The 7976-nt window shown below is 42.2% G+C and overlaps 1 non-coding gene across 1 annotated transcript; it reads right to left on the bottom strand.

Annotated features, from left to right (window-relative positions):
* Positions 1–2947: 2947 nt before the first annotated feature.
* Positions 2948–3053, bottom strand: LOC120869631. Its single transcript, XR_005722599.1, has one exon. It is a non-coding gene; the product is annotated as a U6 spliceosomal RNA (small nuclear RNA).
* Positions 3054–7976: the final 4923 nt, after the last annotated feature.

Below are 7976 nucleotides of genomic sequence, written 5' to 3'. Positions count from 1 at the left end.
ACTGCCAATCTCCCAATTCCCCCCACCCCTGCTTTCCCCTAGGTATCCATATGTTTGTTTCCTATGTCTGCAGGCACAGACTTTAAAGTGACTTGCAAGTTTTCTGACAGGCTTATATCTGCAACACCAGAAAGTTGATATTACCCGTGCAGAAGAATGACCCGTGAAATTAGGTCAACAGTAAACGAGTTCCCGTGAGGGGGAGTTCTGTTGTCGGCAAATATTTGCTGAGCACCTATGTGTGCTAAGCTGTGTGGCTACAGAAATCCAGACAGCTCTCAGGATCTCTAGAATCCACTCTCCTTGGGAGGGAAGCTGAAGAGAGATTGCAGGGTGACAAGGGAGATTAATGAAGGACCAAAGAAACAGCGCCGGGGGCCTCTGGGCCAGCTGGGAGACGTCAGTGAAATCTAACCCGGAGTGGGTGGGCAGAGATGACCTTCAAGCTGTTATCTGATAGCTAGGCAGAGAAAAGACAGGGGCAACGACATCAAATAGTGGGCAGCTGCAATAGTGCTAGAGGGGATCGCAGGAGCTAAGGGTTCCGGCAGACGGGGTGTGGCAGGTCGGATGGGGGAAGCCGAAACTTCCTCCTGTGGCTTCTCTTCCACAGAGCTCTTAGCTCCCAAACACCAGAGATGATTGGATATGCTTCGTCTGTTTGCCCTAAATGGATTTTAGAATTCCTAGACCTCTTTGAAATTCAGCTCCCATTCACTTAGGTTTTCCACCTCTTTCCCAAAGACACAGCCCATCAGTGCCTGTGTCTTTGGGACACAGTGTTTGGGACCAGTGTTTAGAATATCGCCCTCAGACTCAAAGCCTCTAAGGCACCATGAACAGAGCACAGCATGGAACATGAGAGGCATCCTTTCCCAGTGAAATGAACTTGAAGAGGTCTTACCCATCGCCTTTTAAAAAAAAATTGATTTATTTTACTATTTTTTAATTTATTTATTTTAATTGGAGGATAATTACAATATTGTTAAAAGACGCTTACTCCTTGGAAGGAAAGTTATGACCAACCTAGATAGCATATTCAAAAGCAGAGACATTACTTTGCCAACTAAGGTCCGTCTAGTCAAGGCTATGGTTTTTCCAGTGGTCATGTATGGATGTGAGAGCTGGACTGTGAAGAAGGCTGGGCGCCGAAGAATTGATGCTTTTGAACTGTGGTGTTGGAGAAGACTCTTGAGAGTCCCTTGGACTGCAAGGAGATCCAACCAGTCCATTCTGAAGGAGATCAGCCCTGGGATTTCTTTGGAAGGAATGATGCTAAAGCTGAAGCTCCAGTACTTTGGCCACCTCATGCGAAGAGTTGACTCATTGGAAAAGACTATGATGCTGGGGGGATTGGGGGCAGGAGGAGAAGGGGACGACCGAGGATGAGATGGCTGGATGGCATCATGGACTCGATGGACGTGAGTCTGAGTGAACTCCAGGAGATGGTGATGGACAGGGAGGCCTGGCGTGCTGCGATTCATGGGGTTGCAAAGAGTCAGACACGACTGAGCGACTGAACTGAACTGAACTGACATGAATCAGCCATGGGTTTACATGTGTTCCCCATCCTGAACCCCCCTCCCACCTCCCTCCCCATACCATCCCTCAGGGTCATCCCAGTGCACCAGCCCCGAGCACCCTGTCTCATGCATCGAACCTGGACTGGCGATCTATTTCACAGATGATAATATACATGTTTCAGTGCTATTCTCTCAAATCATCCCACCCTTGCCTTCTCCCACAGAGTCCAAAAATCTGTTCTTTACATCTGTGTCTCTTTTGCTATCTCACATATAGGGTCATCATTACCATTTTTCTAAATTCCATATATATGCATTAATACACTATATTGGTATTTTTCTCTCTAACTTACTTCACTCTGTATAATAGGCTCTAGTTTCATCCACCTTATTAGAACTGACTCAAATGTATTCTTTTTAATGGCTGAGTAATATTCCATTGTGTATATGCACCACAGCTTTCTTACCCATTCGTCTGCCGATATACATCCAGGTTGTTTCCATATCCTAGCTATTATAAACAGTGCTGAGATGAACACTGGGGTACACGTGTCTCTTTCAATTCTGGTTTCCTCAGTGTGTATGCCCAGCAGTGGGACTGCTGGGTCGTATAGCAGTTCTATTTCCAGTTTTTTAAGGAATCGCCACACTTTTCTCCATAGAGGCTGTATTAGCTTGCATTCCCACCAACAGTGTTAAGAGGGTTCCCTTTTCTCCACACCGTCTCCAGCATTTATTGCTTGTAGACTTTTTGATAGCAGCCATTCTGACCAGCGTGAGATGGTCCCTCATTGTGGTTTTGATTTGCATTTCTCTGATAATGAGTAATGTTGAACATCTTTTCATGTGTTTGTTAGCCATCTGTATGTCTTCTTTGGAGAAATGTCTGTTTAGTTCTTTGGCCCATTTTTTGATTGGATTGTTTATTTTTCTGGCATTGAGCTGCATGAGCTGCTTGTATATTTTTGAGATTAATTCTTTGTCAGTTGCTTTGTTTGCTATTATTTTCTCCCATTCTGAAGGCTGTCTTTTCACTTTGCTTATAGTTTCCTTCATTGTGCAAAAGCTTTTAAATTTAATTAGGTTCCATTTGTTTATTTTTGTTTTTATTTCCATTACTCTGGGAGATGGGTCATAGAGGATCTTGCTATGATTTATGTCAGAGAGTGTTTTGCCTATGTTTTCCTCTAGGAGTTTTATAGTTTCTGGTCTTACATTTAGATCTTTAATCCATTTTGAGTTTATTTTTGTGTGTGGTGTTAGAAAGTTTTCTGGTTTCATTCTTTTACAAGTGCTTGACCAATTTTTGCAGCACCACTTGTTAAAGAGATTGTCTTTTCTCCACTGTATATTCTTGCCTCCTTTATCAAAAATAAGGTGTCCATAGGGGCGTGGGTTTGTCTCTGGGCTTTCTATTTTGTTCCAAAAATATGGAACCCGTCATGAATTTGCATGTCATCTTTCACAGGAGCCATGCTAATCTTCTCTGTATTGTTCCAGTTTTAGTATATGTGCTGCCAAAGCAAGCACCATCACCTTCTTAATCAAAAGTGAGTTCCCATTTTGAAGAAGGTCCTTCCACTTACAGAAAATCTTTATCTCTTAAACTGTTGGTTCTTACAATAGCTAGCAAGACAGCATTATCGGTGGGTTTGTTTCTGTGTTTTGTCTTTGGAACTCCGAATGGCCCTAAAAATATAGCATATCTTCAACAGTTCAATGGGAGGAAAGAGGGTATGGGTGGTTCACAGAATTAAAAGTATATGAACATATTTATGAATTTCCCAGGTGGTGCTAGTGGTAAAGAACCAGCCTGCCAGTGCAGGAGATGTAAGAGACATGGGTTCGATCCCTGGGTCAGGAAGATCCCCTGAAGGAGGGCATGGCAACGCACTCCAGCATTCTCGTCTGGAGGCTCCCATGGACAGATTATAGGCAGGTTACAGTCCTTAGGGGTGCAGAGAGTCGGTCACGACTGAAACAACTTAGTACGCACACACATGCAAGAACACATTTATAACTTGAAAAGAATTCAAATACTTTGATCTGCCTGATTGATTTCACAATGCGGAATGGCTTTGCCAATTATGTGATGAATATTTTCCGTAAGTTGAATGAAATAATAACTTGAAATAATCAACTTATTTCCATAAGTTGATTACAGGATTGTTTTAAAATATATTTATGACACATAATGAGATTAAAGTATTTTATAAAAATAAAGCATATGAACATTTTGAGACTACTGGAATTTTTGTATCTTGGGCCAGAGACTGTCTGAAAGAAGCAGAAAAATTCTGATTTTTTCAAGGAGTGGGTAAAAGTCTGATAATACCTGTGGATAGAATACTTCAGTTGGATTCAAAGGGGCCAGTTCTCTTTGTATAGATAATAAAAGGCATACAAGGAATGGAAAAATTAACCATAGGAAGAAAGATGAGATGTTTAGGTTGGTGTCGCCACAGGACCTATGACAAAGAATAACACCAACTTTATCTTGCCAGTCTTCTGTTTGCTTTGTAATTATGCCTTTTTCCCTCCTCTGCTTGGTACTGTTCAGTGCCTAACTCTGGCTTAAATTTTAAAGGCAGTAATTAAGCCCTCAAAACGTCTGGTGCCAAAGCTGTTCTGCAGTGCTGTTAGTATAGTAAATCACCACGCTGCCCGCTGGGGCTCCTTCCCAGAAGCTGTCAGAGGCAACTCCAGGTTTATGGGAGAGCTTCTCTATGCTTTATTCTCATTGAGATAAAATTAAGTCAAAGAACATCCAATTAAAATGGCAGGGGTAGTAAATGAGCTGTACTGGGTCTCTCCTTTTAAGTTGCCTCAAAGACTTCGAACTGGGGAATTAAGGATGCCAAACATGTTTTTGCTGAGCAATTCTGGGCTACAGCCGGTAAGAGTTTGCTCCTTAGGTCAGAGAAGACTGGAAACGTGTCATCCCTTCTGTGCATGGTTAAAAAATAACACAGGGATTTAGGGGCTCTTATATCAACCCCCAAAGTGGGCAAGGACTGATGGAGCACCAATAAGATAATATAGTCTTGATACCTTGCTGGAGATGCGGAGAAAAAAGAACACATGTGGTTTGTGGCAGGAAGCAGTAACAGTGAAGGTGAAATTCGCAGCTGCAAGGCAAATCTCTGTGCTCACTGTATGCCTCATGAGAGGAGCTCCTGGTCTTCAAGCAGAGAACACTCCTCAAAGCCTTGTTGAATAAAATGAATTAATATCATTGTCCCCACCAGTATCAGATTTCCATAGAAAAGCATGAGGAGATATCTTATTAAGATCGTATCAAGATTGTAAAAATATTTCTGGCAGAATTAACGTTTCCTATTTCTTTAGGACCAAGAGTGCTATGTATCAGAATAGGCTGAAAAGACAGGCTGAAACCCAAATGCCCATTGACAGATGAATGGATAAAGATATAGTATATATAAACAATGGAGTATTTTTCAGCCATAAAAAAGAATAAAATAATTGCATTTGTGGCAACATGGATGGACCTAGAGATTTTCATACCAAGTGAGGTAAGTCAGACAGCAAAAGAAAAATACCATATATCATTTACATGTGGGATCTAAAATATGACACAAACGTGAAAGAAAAGTGAAAGTGAAGTCGCTCAGTCGTGTCCAACTCTTTGCGACCCCATGGACTGCAGCCCACCAGGCTCCTCCGTCCATGGGATTCTCCAGGCAAGAGTACTGGAGTGGGTTGCCATTTCCTTCTCCAGAGGATCTTCCTGACCCAGGGATTGAACCCAGGTCTCCCACATTGCAGGCAGCCGCTTTGCCATCTGAGCTACCAGGGTAGTCCTATGGTTACCAAAGGAGAAAGGTAAATTAGGAGTTTGGGATTAACATATATATACAAGTACATTGAAAAATAGATTATCAATAAGTACCTACTGTATAGACAGGGAACTTTACTCTGTAGTAACATACATGAGAAAAGAATTTGAAAATAAATAGACACATGTATATTTTCAACTGAATCACTTTGCTGTACACCTGAAACATTGTAAATTGACTCTATTCCAATATAAAATAAAAACTAAAAGAAAAAGAAAAAATAGGCTGAAAGCAGATTAGAAAAATTTCCTGGTATAATGAAGAGTTAGCATCACCGTGGGGCTTCCCAGGTAGCGCTGGTGGTAAAGAACCCACCTGCCAATACAGGAAACATAAGAGAGGTGGCAAGGGAGTTCCAGAAAAACATCTATTTCTGCTTTATTGACTATGCCAAAGCCTTTCACTGTGTGAATCACAATAAACTGTGGAAAATTCTGAGAGAGGTGGGAATACCAGACCACCTGACCTGCCTCCTGAGAAACCTGTATGCTGGTTAGGAAGCAACAGTCAGAACTGGACATGGAACAACAGACTGGTTCCAAATAGGAAAAGGAGTGCGTCAAGGCTGTATATTGTCACCCTGCTTATTTAACTTATATGCAGAGTACATCATGAGAAACGCTGGGCTAGAAGAAGCACAAGCTGGAATCAAGATTGCTGGGAGAAATATCAATAACCTCAGATATGCAAGTGACACCACTCTTATGGCAGAAAATGAAGAGGAACTGAAAAGCCTCTTGATGAAAGTGAAAGAGGAGAGTCAAAAAGTTGGCTTAAAGCTCAACATTCAGAAAAAGGAGATCATGGCATCTAGTCCCATCACTTCATGGCAAATAGATCGGGAAACGGTGGAAACAGTGTCAGACTTTATTTTTGGGGGCTCCAAAATCACTGCAGATGGTGATTGCAGCCATGAAATTAAAAGACACACTTACTTCTTGGAAGGAAAGTTATGACCAACCTAGATAGCCTATTCAAAAACAGAGACATTACTTTGCCAACAAAGGTGCGTCTAGTCAAGGCTATGGTTTTTCCAGTGGTCATGTATGGATGTGAGAATTGGACTGTGAAGAAAGCTGAGTGCTGAAGAATTGATGCTTTTGAACTGTGGTGTTGGAGAAGAGTCTTGAGAGTCCCTTGGACTGCAAGGAGATCCAACCAGTCCATTCTGAAGGAGATCAACTCTGGGATTTCTTTGGAAGGAACGATGCTGAAGCTGAAACTCCAGTACTTTGGCCACCTCATGCGAAGAGCTGACTCATTGGAAAAGACCCTGATGCTGGGAGGGATTGGGGGCAGGAGGAGAAGGGGACGACCGAGGATGAGATGGCTGGATGGCATCACTGACTCAATGGACGTGAGTCTGAGTGAACTCCAGGAGATGGTGATGGACAGGGAGGCCTGGCGTGCTGCAAGTCATGGGGTCGCAAAGTGTCGGACATGATTGAGTGACTGAACTGAACTGAAGAGAAATGGGTTGGAACTCTGGGTCGGGAAGATCCCCTGAAGGAGGTCGTGGCAACTCACTCCAGTATTCTTGCCTGGAGAACCCCATGGACGGAGAAGCCTGGAGGGGCTACAGACCACAGGGCTGCTCAGAGTTGGATACAACTGGAGTGACATAGCACGCATGCAGTATGACCATAACAAAGCAGTGTTCAGAAGAAAAATGCACAGTATTTTTCAAGATTTATTTGATGGGTTGCCAGAGCATTCTGGTATTTCCTGATGGTGCTTTATGTAAAAACTAAACTTTAAATTTTTTAATATATCTATTTTTAATTGGAGGGTAATTGCTTTACAATGTTGTGTTGGTTTCTGCAATACATCAACATGAATTAGCTATAGGTATACACACATCCAGGAGAAGGCAATGGCAACTCACTCCAGTACTCTTGCCTGGAAAATCCCATGGACGGAGGAGCCTGGTAGGCTGCAGTCCACGGGGTCGCACAGAGTCGGACACGACTGAAGCGACTTAGCAGCAGCATACACACGTCCCCTCCTTCTTAAACCTCCCTCCCACCTCCCACACATCCCACCCCTCTAGGTCGTCATGGAGCACCAGGCTAATCTCCCTGATCTATATACAGTAACTTTACAAAAAGTTTCATGGTTTATTTTAAACTTAATTCTGTGCATTCATTATCAACTGAGAAGCATGCAATTGTGATAAAATAGCTTGCTAACTGTAGCTACCAAAGAATTACACAGACTCTATTGTATTATGTAGTTGTTCTTTTGAATATTTCATTTACTCAAGGGAAAAATATTATAATTTGTAATTTCCATATTGCCAGATTATTGTACACTCTCCAATGATTACTCTCTCTGTTTGGAATCTGTCAATTTCTGCACCATTTAATAAGACAATTTGACTTCCTGAACACCAGAAGAATCTCCGAGGGATGCATTTCCATGGAAAATTCCTTTTTTAGGAACCCAAGCTCAGCATTACTGTTTGACTTCACTCCTCTCCCCTCCGCTGAAGCTTAACTTTTGGCTTTCATCTTGCAATAATACCATTTCCAAGAATATCATCTTATATATTACTTTAATGCTGAAATAAGAGATGAAGGTGATGCAGTTATTACAC

Source organism: Oryx dammah, unplaced genomic scaffold (assembly GCF_014754425.2).
Source record: "Oryx dammah isolate SB20612 unplaced genomic scaffold, SCBI_Odam_1.1 HiC_scaffold_10, whole genome shotgun sequence".
Classification (NCBI taxonomy): domain Eukaryota; kingdom Metazoa; phylum Chordata; class Mammalia; order Artiodactyla; family Bovidae; genus Oryx; species Oryx dammah.
Note: the sequence above shows the minus strand (reverse complement) of the source record. Positions and strands in the feature narration are given on the sequence as shown.